General features: G+C 38.3%; 1 protein-coding gene and 1 non-coding gene across 3 annotated transcripts in view; both read right to left on the bottom strand.

Annotated features, from left to right (window-relative positions):
• Positions 1-23,658, bottom strand: part of Htr2c (5-hydroxytryptamine (serotonin) receptor 2C) — a 234,814-nt gene that overhangs the window by 72,156 nt on the left and 139,000 nt on the right. The window lies entirely within an intron of this gene.
• Positions 18,075-18,157, bottom strand: Gm24627 (predicted gene, 24627). The gene has a single exon (NR_162774.1). It is a non-coding gene; the product is annotated as a predicted gene, 24627 (primary transcript).

The raw sequence follows: 23,658 nt of genomic DNA, 5'->3' as shown, positions 1-23,658 counted from the left end.
GGGGTGGGGATGGGGTGGAGGTAGGGGTAGTGACATCTTCTTGTAGACAGTGCTGGTGATGGAGGTATGGGAATGTATGGGAATTGAAATATGCAGAGAGAGAGAGAGAGAGAGAGAGAGAGAGACAGAGACAGAGACAGAGACAGAGACAGAGAGACAGAGAGAGAGAGAACCATAACTGAGAAAATTGTGGTGCATCTTTTGATTGACAATTAATGTGGAAGTTTCTATCACTGAGTTATCCCTGGATTGGTAGTCCTATGTGTTATAAATAGGCAGTCTGAGCAAACAACAAGAGGCAAGTCAAAATGCAGCATTGTTTCATGGCCTTTGTTTCAGTTCCTACCTCCATGTTCCTTCCTTGCTTGAGTTTATACCAAGACTCTCCTCAGTGCTGGAATGTTCCCTGGAAGTATAAGCAAAATAATCCCTTTCCTTCCCAAGTTTCTTTGGTCATGGTGTTTTATCACAGCGATAAAAAAAAAAAACTAATGAAGACTTATGGGTAGCTGTGAAGAGTAAAGGTTTTACAAGAGCAAGAGGGTAACAAAAAAGGGTAATAGCTAGAGAGTGGTGTATATGGTTGAACTTTATGATGCACATGTATGAAAATATTGTAAAATATTGTAAAATTGTAATATATCTAATATATATTAGTCAAACATTATTTTTTCTTTTATTCTTCACTTATACATTACATCCTCCTTCAGTTCCCCCTTCCCCCTTCCTCTGCTCCTCCCAGTCATTCCTCCCACCTCCCCTCTTCCCCACATCTACTCCTCCTTGGTTTCCCTTCGAAGAAAAAAAAAAAAAGAACAGACCTCCTAGGGATATCCAATGATCATGGCCTAAAAGTTATAGTAAGAGTAGGCACACACCCTCATATCAACTCTGGATGAGGAAACCCAGTAGGAGGAAAAGGGACACAGAACAGAAAGAAGATTCAGAGATACCTTCCCCCACTCCCCTGGTTGGGAGTTCCACAAGAATGCCAAGCTATACAACCATGTGTTATATGCAGAAAAGTTAGCTCAGACCATATAGTCTCCCTGACCTCTGTGAGCCTACTTAAGTACTGGTCAGTTGATTCTGGACATTGTTATTTCGGTGTCCTTGGCCCTTCCTTCTTCCCTCTCTTCTGTGGGGTTCCCCTGGCTCTGCCTAGTGTTTGGCTGCAGATCTCTGCATCTTCTCCCATCACTATTTTTTTTTCTTAGAAAGTTGGTTCATCTTCACAATTGACTTGACTGAGTTTAGAATCACAGGGAAATTTGTCTTGGGGTATGGCTCTAAGGCCATTTCTAGAAAAAATTGTCTGAAAGTAAACAACAACCCTGAACATGCATTGCACCATCCCATGGGTTATAGTCTCAGACTAAAGTAGAAGAAGAAGTGGGCTGAACACCAGAACTCATCACTCTTGACAGCAGACCCCATGTGACTTCCTAGCTCACTCTCATGCTTCCATGCTTCCCCTGCCACAGTGGATTATTTTACATCAAGCTGTAAACTCCCTTCCTCAAATTGCTTCCTGTCAGGGATTTGGTCTGATCAGTAAGAAATGTAATTCATACACAAGGAAACTGACTTTATGAGCCTTGTTTGAATTTCCACCTAAATGAAGTGACTTGTTTATATCTTTTCGGTCAGTTGTAAAAGGGAATACAGATTGGGTAGTGGAAGTCATGAAATAACCATTTTTTCTTTTATTAGATAATTTTGGATTTTTTTGTTGAAATTGTAATGAAAATTAATGGTGGATAAAGAAGTATTTACAAGAAATATACCTACAAAGCAGAGTTAGGACCTAGGTGAAGTCTTTCATAAAATCTTGATTTTTAGAAAATAACCAAAGATATAAAACTAACTTAAAAGATATCCATTCTCAAAAATCCTACTGAATATTGATGTAAACAATGGGATTATACAGTTTAAACTTGAGTCTAATCCCATTCCTCTCTTATCATAGCAATAGAGCACAATAGCCATGGAAAAACATTAGCTGGTGACCTGGGAGATGACCTGTTTTGGTGTGTCATGTTAAATCCCATTCCTAGAACACGTTCAATATTTTTATTAACTATTTACAGTTTCTTTTGAGCATTTTATTCCCAGGGCCTTGGCTATTTGACCTGACTCTGAGTTCAGTTCCTTGGAAAAAACCCTATCCCTGGGGTATTATTGAGAACAGTAGCAATAAGCTGGATTTAGTAACACAGCATTTGGCTAAGTCTATGAATGTATTTAGAACAAAGAAGAGGCTGGCTAAAATAATCTTAAGGTTTGGTAAAGAGAATAAGAATAACAAAAGGGATTTTATATTGTTCCAGTATATTACAGGATACCAAATAAGGGCACAGTACTACAAAACGAGAAGAGAGAGAAGGAGGAGAAGGAAGGTGAGGAGATAATAGTAATAATAATAATATAATAATATTAACAGCAAAATTTTCCCTATCCTTGATGTTCTACTCAAATGGGAGGTAAAAGCTTAGACTGAAATAAACTGTTTCAGGACAGAGTGGAAGAAAAATGGCTTACATCATTTCATAAAATATTCTGAACAATTATTATTTAATTCTAAACTATCATCTTTCAAAAAGAACTTTTTTTTGAGTTTTGAGTCAAGGCCTGTCTATGTAGCCCTAATCATTCAGTAACGCTCTGTATTGACCAAGCTGACTGCAAACTCAGAAAAATCTTGCCTATGTCACTCCTAAGTTCTGGGCTTAAAGGTATAAGCCTTCTTTTCTATGTAAAAAAGGAACCCATAAGAAGTCAGGCCAGAAAATAAACTAGAGCTCAAGAAAAAGACAGAGAAGAAAGCAACAGTCAAACATTTCAGGAAATTTAGAACATGCAGAATTAATATAGGAAGGGCCACAAATAAACAGCAATGAAGAACCAAACCTGTAAAACAACAAGAAACAGCGAGGAAGGGGAGAAGGAGGAGGAGGAGGAGGAGGAGGAGGAGGAGGAGGAGGAGGAGGAGGAGGAGGAGGAGACCTGATACCAAAGGGAATAGAATATGTTGCTTTAAATGTCTAGCTTTCAGTAAGAAGCAATTAGAATGGACAGTGTGGCTACAAATTGGATCCAACTGAAAGAGAATTGACTCACACACAGCAAGTAAAATAGAAGCAGACAAACTCTGGGAGGATAAGGAGCTGACAAAAAAAAGAAAAGAAAAGAAAAAGAAAAGAACCTCTGTGTGCATGCAAACCTGTACCTATTAATTTCCTTTCCCATCTCTGCCAGAATAATGCTTAGAACTCATTTCAAAATATTTAGAATAAAGCATTCTTGTTAACTTCAATAGAATAAGTTATAAGACATGGAAAGTAAAGAACCCAGATGCCCCTCAACAGAGGAATGGATACAGAAAATGTGGTACATTTGCACAATGGAGTACTACTCAGCTATTAAAAAGAATGAATTTATGAAATTTCTAGGCAAATGGATGGACCTGGAGGGTGTCATCCTGATTGAGGTAACCCAATCACAAAAGAATTCACATGATATGTACTCACTGATAAGTGAATATTAGCCCAGAAACTTAGAATACCCAAGATACAAGATACAATTTGCAAAACACATGAAACTCAAGAAGAAAGAAGACCAAAGTGTGGACACATTGCCCCTTCTTAGAATTGGGAACAAAACACCTATGGAAGGAGTTACAGAGACAAAGATTGGACTGAGACGAAAGGATGGACCATCTAGAGACTGCCATACCCAGGGATCCATCCCATAATCAGTCTCCAAATGCTGACACCATTGCACACACTAGCAAAATTTTGCTGAAAGGACCCTGATATAGCTGTCTCTTGTGAGGCTATGCCGGGGCCTAGCAAACACAGAAGTGGATGCTTACAGTCAGCTAGTGGATGGATCACAGGGCCCCTAAAGGAGGAGCTAGAGAAAGTACCCAAGGAGCTAAAGGGGTCTGCAACCCTATAGGTGGAACAAGAATATGAACTAACCCAGAGCTCGTGTCTCTAGCTGCATATATATCAGAAAATGACCTAGTTGGCCATCAGTGGAAAGAGAGGCCCATTGGTCTTGCAAACTTTATATGCCTCAGTACAGGGGAACGCCAGAGCCAAGAAGTGGGAGTGGGGGAATTGGGGGAGAGGGTTTGAGGGACTTTTGGGGTATCATTGGAAATGTAAATGAAGAAAATACCTAATTAAAAAAATAAGGGAAAAAAAAAAAAGAAACCAAAGCAGGATAAACGTAGAATGTGTGATTGGGTTGGGAGTGGAGAACTTCACGGGTGAAGTAAGAGGGATGTAGTAAGCTAGCAGCCATCTCAGATTCCAGGAGCAGCAAAGTCTCCAAGGACAGACCATCCAGAAGAAAGCAATTAACTGTGAGGCAAGGCTATACCATAAGCCTAAAGTTACCATCTTAAAGCACCCATATTAGTCTCCTCAAATAATGATAACATTAAGTTCTTTGTACCACATACAATCTTCTTTTTTTTTTAATTTCTTTCATTTACATTTCCAATACTATCCCCAAAGTCCCCCACACTCTCCCCCACCCACTCCCCAACCCACCCACTCCCACTTCTTAGCCCTTGCGTTCCCCTGTACTGAGGCAGATAAAGTTTGCACGACCAATGGGCCTCTCTTTCCACTGATGGCCGGCTAGGCCATTTTCTGATACATATGCAGCTAGAGACAAAAGCTCCGTGGGGTACTGGTTAGTTCATATTGTTGTTCCACCTATAGGATTGTAGATCCCTTCAGCTCCTTGGGTACTTTCTCTAGCTCCTCCTTTAGGGGCCCTGTGATCCATCCACTAGCTGACTGTGAGGATCCACTTCTGTGTTTGCTAGGCCCTGGCATAGTCTCACAAGAGACAGCTAAAGGAATACTTTGGCAAACCTTGTAGGACCAGAACTGAAATGATGATGATGTGGAGGATAAACACATCTCGATCAGGATAGCTCATTGCCATGTTTCTTTCTAATCTTCAGCCTAAAATCTCATATCAGTAACTGAATTTGAGTTCACTGGACTGTATTTATTTCTCTTCCCCACACAGCAATTAAGTCTTCTGTCTCACCAACATGCATCTGCTTACTGGCATCCTGAAATAGATGACCAATTACAGATTGTTAGAGCTTCTGATTACAAAATGGTTTAAACAGAAACTCCTGGAAGACTAATACACACTGATAGTTAAGTGCTTTGCTATAGCACTGCATACTTAATACTTTTTAATTATATGTTTGGTAATGTTGCCACTTAATTTTCCTACTCTACTGAAATTATAGTATTCTTATCTTATTCTGTTCAAACAAAGAAAAATCTATAGTGACAGCATATTTAAGACTGCAAAGTACTTCCAGGAATTGATTTTGGTTTATCTTGGTAAAATTGCCCTATATTTTCATTTCACAATTGTTTTGCTTCTAGATATAATCTTGTATCGTTGTAATGCTAAAAGTACAAAAATTATATAGAGATCTCAAGGTCACTAGATACTTTCACTTTCATTCTTTAGATTTCTCAAGTCCTGGGACTCTTACATGGTGAACTAAGAGAACCTAACACAATTAGAACAAAAAGACTAGGAAACAGCAAGAATTTAAAGAGTTGCATAGTCATACTTTAACATTTGTAATGTACATAACTCTTATTAATCAAGTTTATCCATAACAAATTACTATACTACAAAGTTCAGTAAAAGTATTTCCTCATCTTTCAGATCTTATTCTAATTGCACAGAAGACAAAATTTCTTAATGTGGTTGATATGTGCCACCCACTGGTGAAATTCATGTATTCACAGATTACAGGATTGTGAGAAACTGAAAATTTAGGTTTTGCACTGGAAAGAAGAGAATAATGTAGACAATTTATTTCCTACTACCTATCTACTTTTTTAAAAAATATATTTTATGTTTGAAATCAAATACTCGAAATTTATATCATTTAAATAGTGTGTATTCAAATTCTCACGTATTCCTTACTAAAACAGAAAACCTATAAGTGCTTTATGATCGTCAGATAGCAATAGGCATACTATTGCTATCTGAAGGGGATATTATATTTAGAGTACATGAGATGGATATAAACAACATAGAAAAATCAATAAGTGCTAGTCAGGTAGTGGTGGCACATGCCTTTAATTCCAGCACTTGGGAGGCAGTGGCAGGCAGATTTCTGAGTTCAAGGCCAGCCTGGTCTACAGAGTGAGTTCCAGCACTTCCAGGGCTATACAGATAAACCCTGTCTTGAAAAACCAAAATAATGATAATAATAATAATATTGATGATGATGATAATGATAATAATAATAGTAATAAGTGCTTAATATTGTTAAATGTATCTTCTACTCAAGGTCTGAAGAGAAAATATACTTATTAACTCTTCTGTTTATACAAAAGTGGATGCTCACAGTCATCTATAAGATGGAACACATGGCCCCCAATGGAGAAGCTAGAGAAAGCACCCAAGGAGCTGAAGGGGTCTGCAACCCTGTAGGTGGAACAACAATATGAACCAACCAGTACCCCCCAGAGCTCGTATCTCTAGCTGCATATGTAGCAGAAGATGGCCTAGTTGTCCATCACTGGGAAGAGAGACCCCTTGGTATTGCAAACTTTATATGCCCCAGTACAGGGAATGCCAGGGCAAAGAAGTGGGAGTGGGTGGGTAGGGGAGCAGGGCAGGAGGGGAGGTATAGGGAGCTTTTGGGATAGCATTTGAAATGTATATAAAGAAAATATCTAATAAAAAATATTAAAAAATATTTTTCAGGCCGGACATGGTGGCACCCGCCTTTAATCCTAGCACTTGGGAGGCAGAGGTAGGAGGATTTGTGAGTTTGAGGCCAGCCTGGTCTACAAAGTGAGTTCCAGTATAGCCAGGGCTACACAGAGCAACCCTGTCTCAAAGAACCAAAAAAAAAATTCATACAATTTATTTATTACTATTTCTTCTACCCCAATTCTTTTAAAATCCTCCCTGCCACTCACCTATCCAAATCCATACCACTTTTAAGTATCTTTACAAAACAATCAGTCCTCTAAAGAATAATAATAAAATCAAATATATTAAAATAGAAACCAAACAAATTAAACAGAAACAAAAGAACCACAAAAATGCACAAGCATCTAGATGTTATGTGGTAAATGCTATATGCAGAGACACACACACTTAAGCACACAGGAAACACCACCATCAAAAATAACAACAGAAGAAGCCATGATATACATATAAAAGGCCAATAAGGTAAAAAAAAAAAGAGCTTGACAGAATATTATTATGAGACAAAAGAATCTCTGATGATACCATTGAGTTTGTTTTATTTTGGGCAAAGAATAGTTTGTATCCCTATTGTGATTATTGGAAATAATAAAGTTTTACTTGTAAATGGAGATAACTCCTGCTTTGGAATATGGGGTTGTGTCTACTTCCAATTTCAGCCCTGGAATCCCATCTGGTACAAAATAGAGGCTGTATATGGAAAGCCTATTGCTAAAATTATCCCAAACGGAGAAAAATTTGAAGCACTCCCATTAAACCAGGAATAAGGTATGGTTTTTAATTTACCCCAATATAGTTCTCAAAGGCCTAGCTACAGAAACAAGATATGACACAGAAATAAAGGAGAATATAAATAAGAAGTAGTCATTTTCTCTTTTTGCAGATATAGAAGCCAGAAGACTCTACCCCAAAATTCCTAGGCTTGATCAACATTTTCAACAAATTGGCAAGATACAAAATTAACATATAAAAATATCATGTTTCTTTATGAAAATAGCAAGCATGCTGAAAAGGAAATAAAAAGAACTCTATACTTAATAGACTTTTAAAAACGTGAAATAAATCTAATCAAAAATATAAAAGACCTACAATAAAATATTAATCTAAAGAAAGAAATAGTGATGGTTTAGGTTAAAAATATCCCATATAGGCTTAGACATTTGAAAGTTTGTCCTTCGTTTGGTGGGTGCTGTTTGGGGAAGTTTAGAAAGTATAGCTTTTGTGTAGGAAATCCATCACCTGGGGAAGCTTTTGAGAGTACTTAGACTTGGCATATTTCCAACTCACTCTTTTTTTTTCCATTTTTTATTAGTTTGGAGCTGAGATGAAAGGATGGCCCATGAAGAGACTTCTATATCCAGGGATCCACCCCATAATCAGCATCCAAATGCTGACACCATTGCATACACTAGCAAGATTTTATCGAAAGGACCCAGATGTAGCTGTCTCTTGTGAGACTATGCTGGGGCCTACCAACTCACTCTCTTTGTTCTATGTTTGTGGTTAAGGATATGATCTCTCCACTTCCTGGACCTACTACCATGTTTGTTGCTTGCTGCTATGCCTCTGCCCCATCAGAATGTCTGTTCAACCCTCTTGAATGATAAGCCAATTCTCTTTTCTTTAAGTTCTTCAGCCATGGTGATTTATTATTGCAACAGAAAATAAACTGATCTAAAGACCAGGGATGATAGTAGAAGTAGGAAGATCTTCCTATGCTCATGGAAAGGTAGAGTTAGTACTTTAAAAATTAATATACAACCCAAAGATATTTGCAGAACCCACTCAATCCCAATGAAAACAATGAGGACATTCTTTACAGAAACAGGGGGAAAAAGAAACTTAAACTCATATGGAAGTACCAAAGACCTTGAAAAGTCAAACTGTCCTGAGCAAAAATAAATGACACTGGGGAGATGACCATATCTGATCTCAAGTTACACTACAGAGCAATAGTAATTAAAATGGCATGATCTTGAAGAGAAAACTTTAAAAGGAAGAAATACAGATAGGTAAGAAATACTTTTTTTTTTCCATTTTTTATTAGGTATTTAGCTCATTTACATTTCCAATGCTATACCAAAAGTCCCCCTTACCCACCCACCCCCACTCCCCTACCCACCCACTCCCCCCCTTTGGCCCTGGCGTTCCCCTGTACCGGGGCACACAAAGTCTGCATGTCCAATGGGCCTCTCTTTCCAGTGATGGCCGACTAGGCCATCTTTTGATACATATGCAGCTAGAGTCAAGAGCTCAGGGGTACTGGTTAGTTCATAATGTTGTTCCACCTATAGGGTTGAAGATCCCTTTAGCTCCTTGGGTACTTTCTCTAGCTCCTCCATTGGGAGCCCTGTGATCCATCCATTAGCTGACTGTGAGCATCCACTTCTGTGTTTGCTAGGCCCCGGCATAGTCTCACAAGAGACAGTTACATCTGGGTCCTTTCAGTAAAATCTTGCTAGTGTATGCAATGGTGTCAGCATTTGGAAGCTGATTATGGGGTGGATCCCTGGATATGGCAGTCTCTACATGGTCCATCCTTTCATCTCAGCTCCATACTTTGTTTCTGTAACTCCTTCCATGGGTGTTTTGTTCCCACTTCTAAGGAGGGGCCTAGTGTCCACACTTCAGTCTTCATTTTTCTTGAGTTTCATGTGTTTAGGAAATTGTATCTTATATCGTGGGTATCCTAGGTTTTGGGCTAGTATCCACTTATCAGTGAGTACATATTGTGTGAGTTCCTTTGTGATTGTGTTACCTCACTCAGGATGATGCTCTCCAGGTCCATCCATTTGGCTAGGAATTTCATAAATTCATTCTTTTTAATAGCTGAGTAGTACTCCATTGTGTAGATGTACCACATTTTCTGTATCCATTCCTCTGTTGAGGGGCATCTGGGTTCTTTCCAGTTTCTGGCTATTATAAATAAGGCTGCTATGAACATAGTGGAGCATGTGTCCTTCTTACCAGTTGGGGCTTCTTCTGGATATATGCCCAGGAGAGGTATTGCTGGATCCTCCGGTAGTACTATGTCCAATTTTCTGAGGAACCGCCAGACTGATTTCCAGAGTGGTTGTACAAGCCTGCAATCCCACCAACAATGGAGGAGTGTTCCTCTTTCTCCACATCCTCGCCAGCATCTGCTGTCACCTGAATTTTTGATCTTAGCCATTCTCACTGGTGTGAGGTGGAATCTCAGGGTTGTTTTGATTTGCATTTCCCTGATGATTAAGGATGTTGAACATTTTTTCAGGTGCTTCTCTGCCATTCGGTATTCCTCAGGTGAGAATTCTTTGTTCAGTTCTGAGCCCCATTTTTTAAGGGGGTTATTTGATTTTCTGAGGTCCACCTTCTTGAGTTCTTTATATATGTTGGATATTAGTCCCCTATCTGATTTAGGATAGGTAAAGATCCTTTCCCAGTCTGTTGGTGGTCTTTTTGTCTTATAGACAGTGTCTTTTGCCTTGCAGAAACTTTGGAGTTTCATTAGGTCCCATTTGTCAATTCTCGATCTTACAGCACAAGCCATTGCTGTTCTGTTCAGGAATTTTTCCCCTGTGCCCATATCTTCAAGGCTTTTCCCCACTTTCTCCTCTATAAGTTTCAGTGTCTCTGGTTTTATGTGAAGTTCCTTGATCCACTTAGATTTGACCTTAGTACAAGGAGATAAGTATGGATCGATTCGCATTCTTCTACATGATAACAACCAGTTGTGCCAGCACCAATTGTTGAAAATGCTGTCTTTCTTCCACTGGATGGTTTTGGCTCCCTTGTCGAAGATCAAGTGACCATAGGTGTGTGGGTTCATTTCTGGGTCTTCAATTCTATTCCATTGGTCCACTTGTCTGTCTCTATACCAGTACCATGCAGTTTTTATCACAATTGCTCTGTAGTAAAGCTTTAGGTCAGGCATGGTGATTCCACCAGAGGTTCTTTTATCCTTGAGAAGAGTTTTTGCTATCCTCGGTTTTTTGTTATTCCAGATGAATTTGCAAATTGCTCCTTCTAATTCGTTGAAGAATTGAGTTGGAATTTTAATGGGGATTGCATTGAATCTGTAGATTGCTTTTGGCAAGATAGCCATTTTTACAATGTTGGTCCTGCCAATCCATGAGCATGGGAGATCTTTCCATCTTCTGAGATCTTCTTTAATTTCTTTCTTCAGGGACTTGAAGTTTTTATCATACAGATCTTTCACTTCCTTCGTTAGAGTCACGCCGAGATATTTTATATTATTTGTGGCTATTGAGAAGGGTGTTGTTTCCCTAATTTCTTTCTCAGCCTGTTTATTCTTTGTGTAGAGAAAGGCCATTGACTTGTTTGAGTTAATTTTATATCCAGCTACTTCACCGAAGCTGTTTATCAGGTTTAGGAGTTCTCTGTTGGAATTTTTAGGGTCACTTATATATACTATCATATCATCTGCAAAAAGTGATATTTTGACTTCCTCTTTTCCAATTTGTATCCCCTTGATCTCCTTTTGTTGTCGAATTGCTCTGGCTAATACTTCAAGTACTATGTTGAAAAGGTAGGGAGAAAGTGGGCAGCCTTGTCTAGTCCCTGATTTTAGTGGGATTGCTTCCAGCTTCTCTCCATTTACTTTGATGTTGGCTACTGGTTTGCTGTAGATTGCTTTTATCATGTTTAGGTATTGGCCTTGAATTCCTGATCTTTCCAGAACTTTTATCATGAATGGGTGTTGGATCTTGTCAAATGCTTTTTCTGCATCTAACGAGATGATCATGTGGTTTTTGTCTTTGAGTTTGTTTATATAATGGATTACATTGATGGATTTTCGTATATTAAACCATCCCTGCATCCCTGGAATAAAACCTACTTGGTCAGGATGGATGATTGCTTTAATGTGTTCTTGGATTCGGTTAGCGAGAATTTTATTAAGAATTTTTGCATCGATGTTCATAAGAGAAATTGGTCTGAAGTTCTCTATCTTTGTTGGATCTTTCTGTGGTTTAGGTATCAGAGTAATAGTGGCTTCATAAAATGAGTTGGGTAGAATACCTTCTACTTCTATCTTGTGAAAAAGTTTGTGCAGAACTGGAGTTAGATCTTCTTTGAAGGTCTGATAGAACTCTGCACTAAACCCGTCTGGTCCTGGGCTTTTTTTGGCTGGGAGACTATTAATAACTGCTTCTATTTCTTTAGGGGATATGGGACTGTTTAGAAGGTCAACTTGATCCTGATTCAACTTTGGTACCTGGTATCTGTCCAGAAATTTGTCCATTTCGTCCAGGTTTTCCAGTTTTGTTGAGTATAGCCTTTTGTAGAAGGATCTGATGGTGTTTTGGATTTCTTCAGGATCTGTTGTTATGTCTCCCTTTTCATTTCTGATTTTGTTAATTAGGATTTTGTCCCTGTGCCCTTTAGTGAGTCTAGCTAAGGGTTTATCTATCTTGTTGATTTTCTCAAAGAACCAACTCCTCGTTTGGTTAATTCTTTGAATAGTTCTTCTTGTTTCCACTTGGTTGATTTCACCCCTGAGTTTGATTATTTCCTGCCGTCTACTCCTCTTGGGTGAATTTGCTTCCTTTTTTTCTAGAGCTTTTAGATGTGTTGTCAGGCTGCTAGTATGTGCTCTCTCCCGTTTTTTCTTGAAGGCACTCATAGCTATGAGTTTCCCTCTTAGAAATGCTTTCATTGTGTCCCAAAGGTTTGGGTACGTTGTGGCTTCATTTTCATTAAACTCTAAAAAGTCTTTAATTTCTTTCTTTATTCCTTCCTTGACCAAGGTATCATTGAGAAGAGTGTTGTTCAGTTTCCATGTGAATGTTGGCTTTCTGTTATTTATTTTGTTATTGAAGATCAGCCTTAGTGCATGGTGATCTGATAGGATACATGGGACAATTTCAATATTTTTGAATCTGTTGAGGCCTGATTTGTGACCTATTATGTGGTCAATTTTGGAGAAGGTACCATGAGGTGCTGAGAAGAAGGTATATCCTTTTGTTTTAGGATAAAATGTTCTGTAGATATCTGTCAGATCCATTTGTTTCATCACTTCTGTTAGTTTCAGTGTGTCCCTGTTTAGTTTCTGTTTCCATGATCTGTCCATTGGTGAAAGTGGTGTGTTGAAGTCTCCCACTATTATTGTGTGAGGTGCAATGTGTGCTTTGAGCTTTACTAAAGTTTCTTTAGTGAATGTGGCTGCTCTTGTATTTGGAGCATAGATATTCAGAATTGAGAGTTCCTCTTGGAGGATTTTACCTTTGATGAGAATGAAGTGTCCCTCCTTGTCTTTTTTGATGACTTTGGGTTGGAAGTCAATCTTATCAGATATTAGGATGGCTACTCCTGCTTGTTTCTTCATACTTGGAAAATTGTTTTCCAGCCTTTCATTCTGAGGTAGTGTCTATCTTTTTCTCTGAAATGAGTTTCCTGTAAGCAGCAAAATGTTGGTCTTGTTTGTGTAGCCAGTTTGTTAGTCTATGTCTTTTTATTGGCGAGTTGAGACCATTGATGTTAAGAGATATTAAGGAAAAGTAATTGTTGCTTCCTGTTATTTTTGTTGTTAAAGGTGGCATTCTGTTCTTGTGGCTGTCTTCTTTTAGGTTTGTTGAGGGATTACCTTCTTGTTTTTTCTAGGGCGTTGTTCCCGTTCTTGTATTGGTTTTTTTCTGTTATTATCCTTTGAAGGGCTGGATTCGTGGAGAGATAATGCGTGAATTTGGTTTTGTCGTGGAATACTTTGGTTTCTCCCTCTATGATAATTGAGAGTTTGGCTGGGTATAGTAGCCTGGGCTGCAGTTTGTGTTCTCTTAGTGTCTGTATAACATCTGTCCAGGCTCTTCTGGCTTTCATAGTCTCTGGTGAAAAATCTGGTGTAATTCTGATAGGCTTGCCTTTATATGTTACTTGACCTTTTTCCCTTACTGCTTTTAGTATTCTATCTTTATTTAGTGCATTTGATGTTCTGATTATTATGTGTCGGGAGGAATTTCTTTTCTGGTCCAGTCTATTTGGAGTTCTGTAGGCTTCTTGTATGTTCATATGCATCTCATTCTTTAGATTTGGGAAGTTTTCTTCAATAATTTTGTTGAAGATGTTTGCTGGACCTTTGAGTTGAAAATCTTCATTCTCATCCACTCCTATTATCCGTACGTTTGGTCTTCTTATTGTGTCCTGGATTTCCTGGATATTTTGAGTTAGGATCTTTTTGCATTTTCCATTTTCTTTGATTGTTGTGCCGATGTTCTCTATGGAATCTTCTGCACCTGAGATTCTCTCTTCCATCTCTTGTATTCTGTTGCTGATGCTCAAATCTATGGTTCCAGATTTCTTTCCTAGGGTTTCTATCTCTAGTGTTGCCTCGCTTTGAGTTTTCTTTATTGTGTCTACTTCCCTTTTTAGGTCTAGTATGGTTTTGTTCATTTCCATCACCTGTTTGTATGTTTTTTCCTCTTTTTCTGTAAGGACTTCTACCTGTTTGATTGTGTTTTCCTGTTTTTCTTTAAGGACTTGTAACTCTTTAGCAGTGTTCTCCTGTATTTCTTTAAGTGATTTATTAAAGTCCTTCTTGATGTCCTCTACTATCATCATGAGATATGCTTTTAAATCTAGGTCTAGGTTCTCAGGTGTGTTGGGGTTCCCTGGACTGGGCGAAGTGGGTGTGCTGGGTTCTGGTGATGGTGAGTGGTCTTGGTTCCTGTTAGTAAGATTCCTCCGTTTACCTTTCGCCATCTGGTAATCTCTGGAGTTAGTAGTTATAGTTGACTCTGTTTAGAGATTGTTCTTCTGGTGATTCTGTTACCGTCTATCAGCAGACCTGGGAGACAGATTCTCTCCTCTGAGTTTCAGTGCTCAGAGCACTCTCTGCTGGCAAGCTCTCTTACAGGGAAGGTGCGCAGATATCTTGTATTTGGACCTCCTCCTGGCCGAAGAAGAAGGCCCAAAACAGGACCTTTCTCAGACACTGTGTTGCTTTGGCAGTTCCCAGGTGGTACAGACTCTCACCTAAGCAGACTAAATTCCTAAGTTCCTTGGAGTCCCGGGACCAAGATGGCGACCGCTGCTGCTGTGGCTTAGGCCGCCTCCCCAGCCGGGTGGGCACCTGTCCTCCGGTCCGGAAGGTGGCCGGCTGTCCCCGGCCCACACAGGGTGCTGCCTCAGCGCCTCTGTGCTTCCGCCTGTTCCAGAAGCTGTCAGGTTCTCTGGCGCACCCTCTCACCTGTTCAGACTAATTTCCTAAGTTCGGCGGGTCCCGGACCAAGATCGGTAAGAAATACTTTTAAAAGTGTAAAACATCCTTAATAATTAGACAAATGAAAAGCACTTTGAGATTTCATCTTAACCCAGTAAGAACAGTTAATTTTTAAAAGAAAAATGATGAGAAGTTCTGGCATTGATATGAAGAAAGTGGAATACTTATCCATTTTTGGTGAGACTGAAAACTAGTAGAATTGCTGTTTTCTAGTATGGATGTTCATCAGAAATCTGGAAATTGATCTACCAAGATTCAATTCTTCCACTTCTGGACATATATCTAAGTGACGCTGTATCCTACTGATGAGTCCATGGCATCTCAATGCCCACTGCTGCTCTATTCACAAGAGCAAGGAAGTTGAAACAGTCTAGTTTTTTTATTCATTGAAGAATGAATAATAAAAATATACACATAAGCAATGGAATTTTATTCACCTATAAAAATGAAATTTTCAGTTAAGTGCATGGAGTTACTCAGATCCAGAAAGATAAGTTGTGCATTCTCTCCCTCATATGTGGATCTTAGCTTCAGATGTTTAGATTTCTTTATTAATTTTGAATATCTATCTATGCCAGGAACCCAAAAGGAAGCCTTGAGGATGGAAAATCTTAAGGGCTGTAGACAGTAGAAATCAGCAGTATGAAAGAAAAATGGAGAATATTTGGGAGAAGTCTTAGTGTGTAGGTAGATCAAAGATGTAACTAACAATAAGGATGTTGAAAATTCACACAGATACCTACTATTTTCCAAGATTTCTAGAATAATTCTGGGGAAAAATCATCAAAGTTACCTTACAGCAATTGATAATCATGTTCCCTTTAAGAAGCCCTAGTTATCTAACAAAATGTCCAATGTCAGGCATTTTATACTGATACATCCCTTCAAGTTGTTGGTACAGAGGGGGTCATGGAGACGACAAGAACAGTATAGACCAGTGTCATATTGATAATAAGATCATAGTGCTGAATATACCCCCATATATGGGTCATAGAACATGGAGAAATCAAGCTAGAATTTATCTGAACTCTCCCTTATACCTTATTAGCAATTATAGTGTCAGAAGCCATTATGGAAGATGAGAGAAATAGTCAGCAACAATATTACCCACATGCAGACTCTAAAAGCTACAATAATGACCAACTTAGTAATAGTTACTCATTGGTATAATAGTTAAATGAACATCTCAATAGTAACCAATGATTCTTAGATTGGATAAGGCCTACACTAAAGGAGGAGACTCATGCCTGGTATATTAAATATGGCCAAGAACTCATGACTTTGGAGCTCATGGACCCTAGGAGAGAACCTATGGCTATTAATTTGCTAAATAAACATAGATAGTGTCAAACTGCCTTCTAAATCCTTATCTTTATACTTATATATTAGTGAAATTCTGAGGAATCCTAAGAAATGTTTTATGTATAATTGGAGGTTACTGCAATCCTCACAACTGGCCAAAATACAGAAAAACATATCTGTGGAATGTGCAGTCCTAGTGGGACTGTAGAGGCATTCCAGAGTGTCTGAAGGTAACATGAAATTGCCAAATTAAAGTACACAACCATAAGTGAAGTTATGATGCTACTGAAATACAAGGTGCAAGAAGCACTATGTAGAGCTACATATAAAAGAACATGTGTGAGAAAGTCCATACCATATAAATAACTCCAAAAGTATGTACTATACAAATATCCCAGCCCTTATGTGATGAAAGCCATAACGCTGTGGAGACTATTGAGCTTTCTCAGGTCTTCCACTCTACACTGGCCTGCACAGCCCTTCCTTGTAGTACATTCCTTCTTGATAAATTTTCTCACTTTGTTTGCTAATAACCCTGTTATGTAAGTTTGCTAATCATCTGTTTCTAGCTCCTGGTCTGGGGACACAATAACTCCTCTTAAGGAACAATTCAAACCTTACATCTACTGATATCAATAAACTTATAGAAAAACGAATTATGACATTGGGTTATGGTAAACCATTGGAAGACTTAGTATTATGTGAACCCAGGTGAATATATTGTCTGTGTTTATGTCGGATATACAAAAATTAGAGATGAAATATTTTATTTTGTTGTTGTCATCATCATTGCTGTTGTGGCTTTTGAGTTTGGTAGACTTTTAAGTAGGTGTCCCACCAGCAACTGAAAGGTTTAGACTTTTGATGTTTTATTCAAAGCCAAAAATGCACTTCAGCACACAATGAGTAGACTCATTTTGCTTACTAAAGAGGAAAAAATGAAAGCCCTTTTAAAGAGTAGTATGAGGACACACGGTAGCATAGGGGAAGCACGATGCTGAGAGTATATGTTGATAAATATGAAGAGAATAGATGTGTAACTGTAAGTTCTCTCATTGACTGCATGGAAGGAAGATTTCAAAATGGAGTTACTATCAATTACAATAATATGGGGGACTTTTGGGATAGCATTGGAAATGTAATTGAGGAAAATATGTAATAAAAAGTATTTTAAAAAGAATGAAAAAATAAAGGATAATTATGTTATTGTTATATTTTTATTTTAGAATCTCTAAAAGTGATCATTATGGGTAACTAGTTCATTTATGATAAGCACATTTCTTTTACTGCAAAAGAGATAAAATGTCTTCTGAGTCATTAAATACAATATAAAATTAATTATTGAATTTTTCATTTAATAAGTCCTTGTGTGACTAACTAAACTTACTTTAAAGGTCATGGTCACATAAAAGAATGTATGAAATGCATAATATTATAAGAAATAGTAATTTTTTTGTTCTCCCAGTTATTCAAAAAGGCACCAAATATATATACTTTCATAATGATAATTTGGGCTCTAAGTCACTTCTTCATTATAAAGTCTTAGGATATATATGAAGACCTAGAAATGTCTACATCAATCTTCCATCCAAAAATGCAGCAATTCTTTTAACAGAGTCTAGTGATAAGAGTTCTCTATAAACTTGCTGGTTAACTGATAGAATTATTTTTTTGGTCTGTTTGGTGTGCTTTCTGGGGTGAGTAGGCATTCATTTTTTGTCTCCCTTGAAAGGTTCACAGATCAAACATTCTCATGGATGGTGATGATGGTGAAATCACAGAGAGTCAGCAGAGACCACAATGCCTGGTGGAAGACTGTAGATGCCCAACAGACATGGCTGTACTCAACAGATGCCCAGCAAATGATGATGGATACCCAGTGGCAGTTCATGGAATCCCAGTGAGAAATCATGAATGCCTAAATAAACATGATGATACCCATAATAGTACCCAATGCCTGAAATTCAATTTTAAGCAGTAGGCAAAAATGGAGTTACCCATTCACAGTTGATGGCTGCTAGGAAAAAGGTTGTTTGCTTTGGGGTTATAACCCCTTTTAAGTTTTCCATTTTCCAATAGATGTCACTCCACCCATATGCATATGGGTAACACTACTTAGATTCAATATATTATGAAAATAAAGAAAAAGGAAATGGCACAAAAGTGAGAGGCGGTATGGGAAGCATCTGGGAGGAATTGGAGGGGAGAGTGTGGGATGACTAAGATTAAAACATATTGTATACATACATATATGAAATTCTCAAAGAATCAATAAAACATTTTTAAAAAGTTAAATGGTTTCACTTGTAGAATAAAGTTGTAGGTAAAACATTTTAGAAATGCTCAATATATGTGCAAATGTTTACAAAGGACTCAAGGAGGTTCTACTTGTATCGTGCTTACTTTTATGAAGTATTTGATTTCAGAACATTCATATGGACATAAAAGAGCAGCCAAGTTACTCCCTTATGCAAGAATTTACCATGGCCTAGGAAAAAGGGGGGTTGTGATTTAAGGAGGAACTACAGTACTGCATTATTCAAGAAAAGGTCTGCTAGAGCAGAACCCCTTTGTGCAAGCTTTCACAAGGCTCAAAGGAATAGCATCCATTGTGACTAGGGTATGAAATCCTCTCCAGGCCCCTGTCATTAGCTGACTCTAGGTAGGGCTGTTCTTATTCTCAACTGTAAACATTGCCTGCTTCCTGCCAATTCTTCAAAGGCATTCCTCTGTTTTGTGACAGATAACTTCAATGTACCTTGCCTGCTGTGACACCCTACTTCTTTGTATTATGTATTATCTATATCATCTATATCTATATCTATATATCTATATCTATACATGATGCCAATTTTGGCAATACATTCAGATATCACACTCCCTTGTGTCTGTGTCTGTCACCCTTTTCTCGCCGACTCCTGCACACCTGTAACTGGAACCCTGATTTCTCCCACAGATTAAGGGGGAGGGGCAACTGAGGCTGGTCCGTGGCATAAGGGGAAGTAGCTTATTAAACAGTTCCATGTTTTAATATAGATGTTCATAAAGAAATATTTTAAAGGGCATATAAGATGAAATCATGAGTGATAGTAAGGGATTTAGAATATTTGTATACTTACGAAAAATAATCAATTATGTCCCTGACAAATTCTGAAGCTTTAAGCACCTCACTTTTCTTAACTTTGGGTTCTTTATTTTTAAAGCAGAATAAATAAATAAAAGGTATAATATTAAGATGATGAATAAAGGAGTTATTACATACAAAGCTACTTTGAAAAATGGGGGAATAATACATTCTCAAATATTGATGATTACCATGGTATGTACCCACTTGTAAGTGAATATTAGCAGTAATTAAAGAAAATCATGTTATACTCCACAGACACAGAGAGGCTAAGTGACAATGAAAGCTTAAGTGGGGATACATAAATTTCCACAGGTAAAGAAGAAAGATGGCAGTGGATAGGGAGAAGAGTAGAAAGGGGAAACTGCAGTTGGGATGCAATATATGAGAGAAAAAGAAATGTTTAAAATTTGATGTTTACTATGAATATATATTTCAAAATATGGGGATTGTGATCTAGAATCTTATAGAGTAGGTAGTCTACAAGTTATTTTCTCTCTGCTTTCATCCCTATGTCTTTCCCAATTTCCATTAACAGAAACTTCTGCTTAATTCTCTTTAAAGATAGGCAATCCAAAATGTTGCTCACTGCCAACTCTTTCCAAACAAACTGTAAGAGGAATTATAGCAAATAGCAAGATTTTGCTGAAAGGACCCTGAAAGGACAGCTGAAAGTTGTCTCTTGTGAGGCTATGCCGGGGCCTAGCAAACACAGAAGTGGATGCTCTCAGTCAGCTATTGGATGTATCACAGGGCCCCCAATGGAGGAGCTAGAGAAAGCACCCAAGGAGCTGAAGGGGTCTGCAACCCTATAGGTGGAACAACAATATGAACTAACCAGTAACCCCAGAGCTTGTGTCTCTAGCTGCATATGTAGCAGAAGATGGCCTAGTTGGCCATCATTGGGAAGAGAGGCCCCTTGGTCTTGAAAACTTTATATGCCTCAGTACAGGGGAACACCAGAGCCAAGAAGTGGGAGTGGGTGGGTAGGCGAATGGTGGGGGAGGGTATGGGGGACTTTTGGGATAGCATTTGAAATGTAAATGAAGAAAATACCTAATAAAAAAGAGAAATTATAGCTACCAAACTTTGTCTGATCAGCAGATCTTGTGTCTCTGATAAATAAAAAATATTAAACCTAACCGTTATAAACAAATAAGAAGATGTGGTTTTGATAAAAATGAACTGGGATGAATGTCCTTCAAATGACCTTTAATAGAAGTGGTAGGCCAACTTCTTCATTAGCAGAGATATTCATTATTGATAACATGGTGGGGGTCACAAAGGTAAAGATAATTCAATTCCCTTCAGTTCCAAAAAATTGAGGGGGTGCTTTTTCTTTTCAAAAGAAGGTAAACAGTCAGAGAAATCCATATTATGTGACCTAGTACATGTGCTAGAAGTCAGGATCTGGGAATCAGAGGAAAGGGAATGACCTGCAGTTACACTGCGGAACTTGTAATTATAGGAGCTTTAAGGGCACAGCCTGTGCCATTTATGAACTCCTAAGAGAGAGATTCATGGAACATGGCTTGACTTCTAGGAAAGAGAGAGGTAGCTAGTGGGTCTGTAACCTAAGATTTGTAACAGTCACTCTCAAATGATTCGAATTAAGTAATCATATGATTATTACTACTAACAAAAATATAGAAAAAAATAAGAATAGTTTAAAATATTGAAAAGAATGGTATTGGTGTTTACTCAATTTACCTTGTTAAAAATGTCAACTTGTCGAGGTATTATACTTAAATAGACAAAAGTTAATAAAACCAATATTTTCTCATTAAGTTTAGTGGTTTGAATGAAAATGGTCCCCCATACTATCATAGAGAATGAGAGTATTAAGAGATGTGACCTTGTTAGAGTAGGTGTGGACTTATTGGAGCAAGTAAGTCACAAAGATGGGCTTTGAGATTTCAAATGCTCAAGCCAGGCCCAGTGTCACTCTCTCTTCTTTCTGTCTGAGGAAATGGTTGTAGAACTCTCAAATACATCTACAGCACCATTTCTACCTGCATGTTGCCATGTGTCTGGTCATGAAGAGAATGGCCAAAACTTCTGGCCTGTAATCCAGTCTTAATTAAACACTGTCCTTTATAAGAGTGATCATAGTCATGACATCTCTTCACAGAAATAGAACCAAAACTAAAACAGAATTTGACACCAGGGACTGTGATATTACTGTGATAGGCCTGAGCATGATATCTTTCCTGGAGGAATTTGGAATCTTTAGGATTTTGGACTAAAAAAGCAACTGGGCATTTTAAGTGGGGCTTAATGTGCCACACTTGGTAGCATCATGGAGGATAGTGGTTCTGAGAGTGATTTGACTTGTGGGGTTATGCTCAAGAGGACTCAATGACAAATATTAGTATGTGGCCTAGAGATAGTCCTGGTTTATATTTTGGTGAAGAATGTGGCTTCTTTCTGCCCTCATGTAAACAATCTGCTTGAGGAAAAATTGAAGTTTTCTATTAATAGATTTGACATTTATTTCCAAACAACGTAGTAGTGACTGTGTCTTGTGCCAATTAGTCACCAGTCTCATGCAGATCTAGAATGAAAAGGAGCAAACGGAGCAAGGAAAAATACAAAAGGTACAGTAGGAAGTTTACATCAGGAAGTGTAGTGAGTAAAGAAATGCCTAACACTAAGTGAAACCAAGGGAGTGGGGACTTCAGAGCAAGACCTCACCAAGCTAAGCTTCGAACATGTGAAAAGGAATTAAAGAAAATCTTAAAGCCAGATGTAGTGGTACACACCTTTAATCCCACTATTCAGAGGTCAGAGGCTGGTAGACCTCGGAGTTTGAGGCCAGCCTGTCTAAAGAGAAAGTTTCAAAACAGCTAAGCTTAGGTAGTGAAGGAAACAATTGAAAATATGAAGCTGGTAAAGATATAATTGAACTAGGAGGCCATGTTCAAGCCTCAGCAGGCAGCAGAACTTGGCAGCTTCAGCCATGTAGTTCTGGTTTTACAGTCACAGATAGAAGAAAGGAGTTATGGAATCTCCCTCCAAGATTAAGGAAAGCCACTGAAGCCAGACCTGTGGCAGTGGTGTCCCTACATGGAAGCATAGAGAGAGCATTAAATGAAGCTGTGAAGATGAAGCCTGGATTGCTTTTAAGATCCCAAAATGTTGGAGATGCAAGAGCTGTGGCATACTTGCCAAGGAGAACTGCTAACAGGGAGTGGAACCAGCCCAAGAGGAAGAAATGTGTTGCAATCAACAAAGCTAAAGGAATTAGAGATCTGAAGATCATGTTGACATCAGACATGGAGATACAGAATTTGTAGTTTACCTTGGAGGTTTTTTGGTCTTGCTTTGGTCAAGTATTTCCTCACTATGTTCCCTTTCCTCCATTTTGGAATGTTAATTTATATCCGGTGTCATTGTCCATTGGAAGTATGCAATCTGCTTTTTCATTTTGATTATACAGGGGTTACAGTTAAGAAATTGCCATGAGTCTCTGAAGAGATTTTGAACTTTATATTTTTAACAGTGTAGAGACTGTGATAGACTATGGATGGGGACTTTTGAAGCTGGACTGAATGCAGTTTTGCTTTATGATGTGGCACAAGACTATGGGGGCCAAGGAGTGGATATGGTAGTTTGAATGAAACTGGCCCATATAGACCCACTGGGAGTGGGAAAATTAGGATGTGTGGCTTTGCTGGAAGAAGTTAGTTATTGTGTGTGTGTGGGGGGGTGGGCATTCATGTTTCCAATTCTCAAGCCAAGCCCAGTGTAACTTTCTCTTCCTGCTGCCTGAGGATCTGAATATAGAACCCTTGGCTCCTTTGTTAGCACCCTATCTGCCTGTATACTGCCATGCTCTCTGCCATGAAGATAATGGACTAAACTTCTGAACTGCAAGTCAGCCCCAGTTAAATATCGTTTAGGAGAGTTGCTGTGGTCATGTTGTCTCTTCACAGCAATAAAAACCCTAATTAAGGTATTACGTTATGTGAAATCTATATTCATATACAGATTTTTGGTAGCATCAATTATCTCCTATGAGTGAAATAATCCCATTTCTTCCAAATCTCTTCCATGGGTTGTTTGGTCAATGTCTTATAATAAATTATAAAAACGATGTTATAACAAACAAAATCAGGGCAATCAGAAAAAATAACTTGAAATGATATACTCACATTATGGTAAAGCAAATGTACATCTATTACATCTATATATGACTGATATATGGGTGCTTCATAAATACGGAAGAATCATTAAT

This window comes from Mus musculus, chromosome X, assembly GCF_000001635.26.
Source record: "Mus musculus strain C57BL/6J chromosome X, GRCm38.p6 C57BL/6J".
Classification (NCBI taxonomy): Eukaryota; Metazoa; Chordata; class Mammalia; order Rodentia; family Muridae; genus Mus; species Mus musculus.
This window is presented reverse-complemented; position numbering and strand designations above follow the sequence as displayed.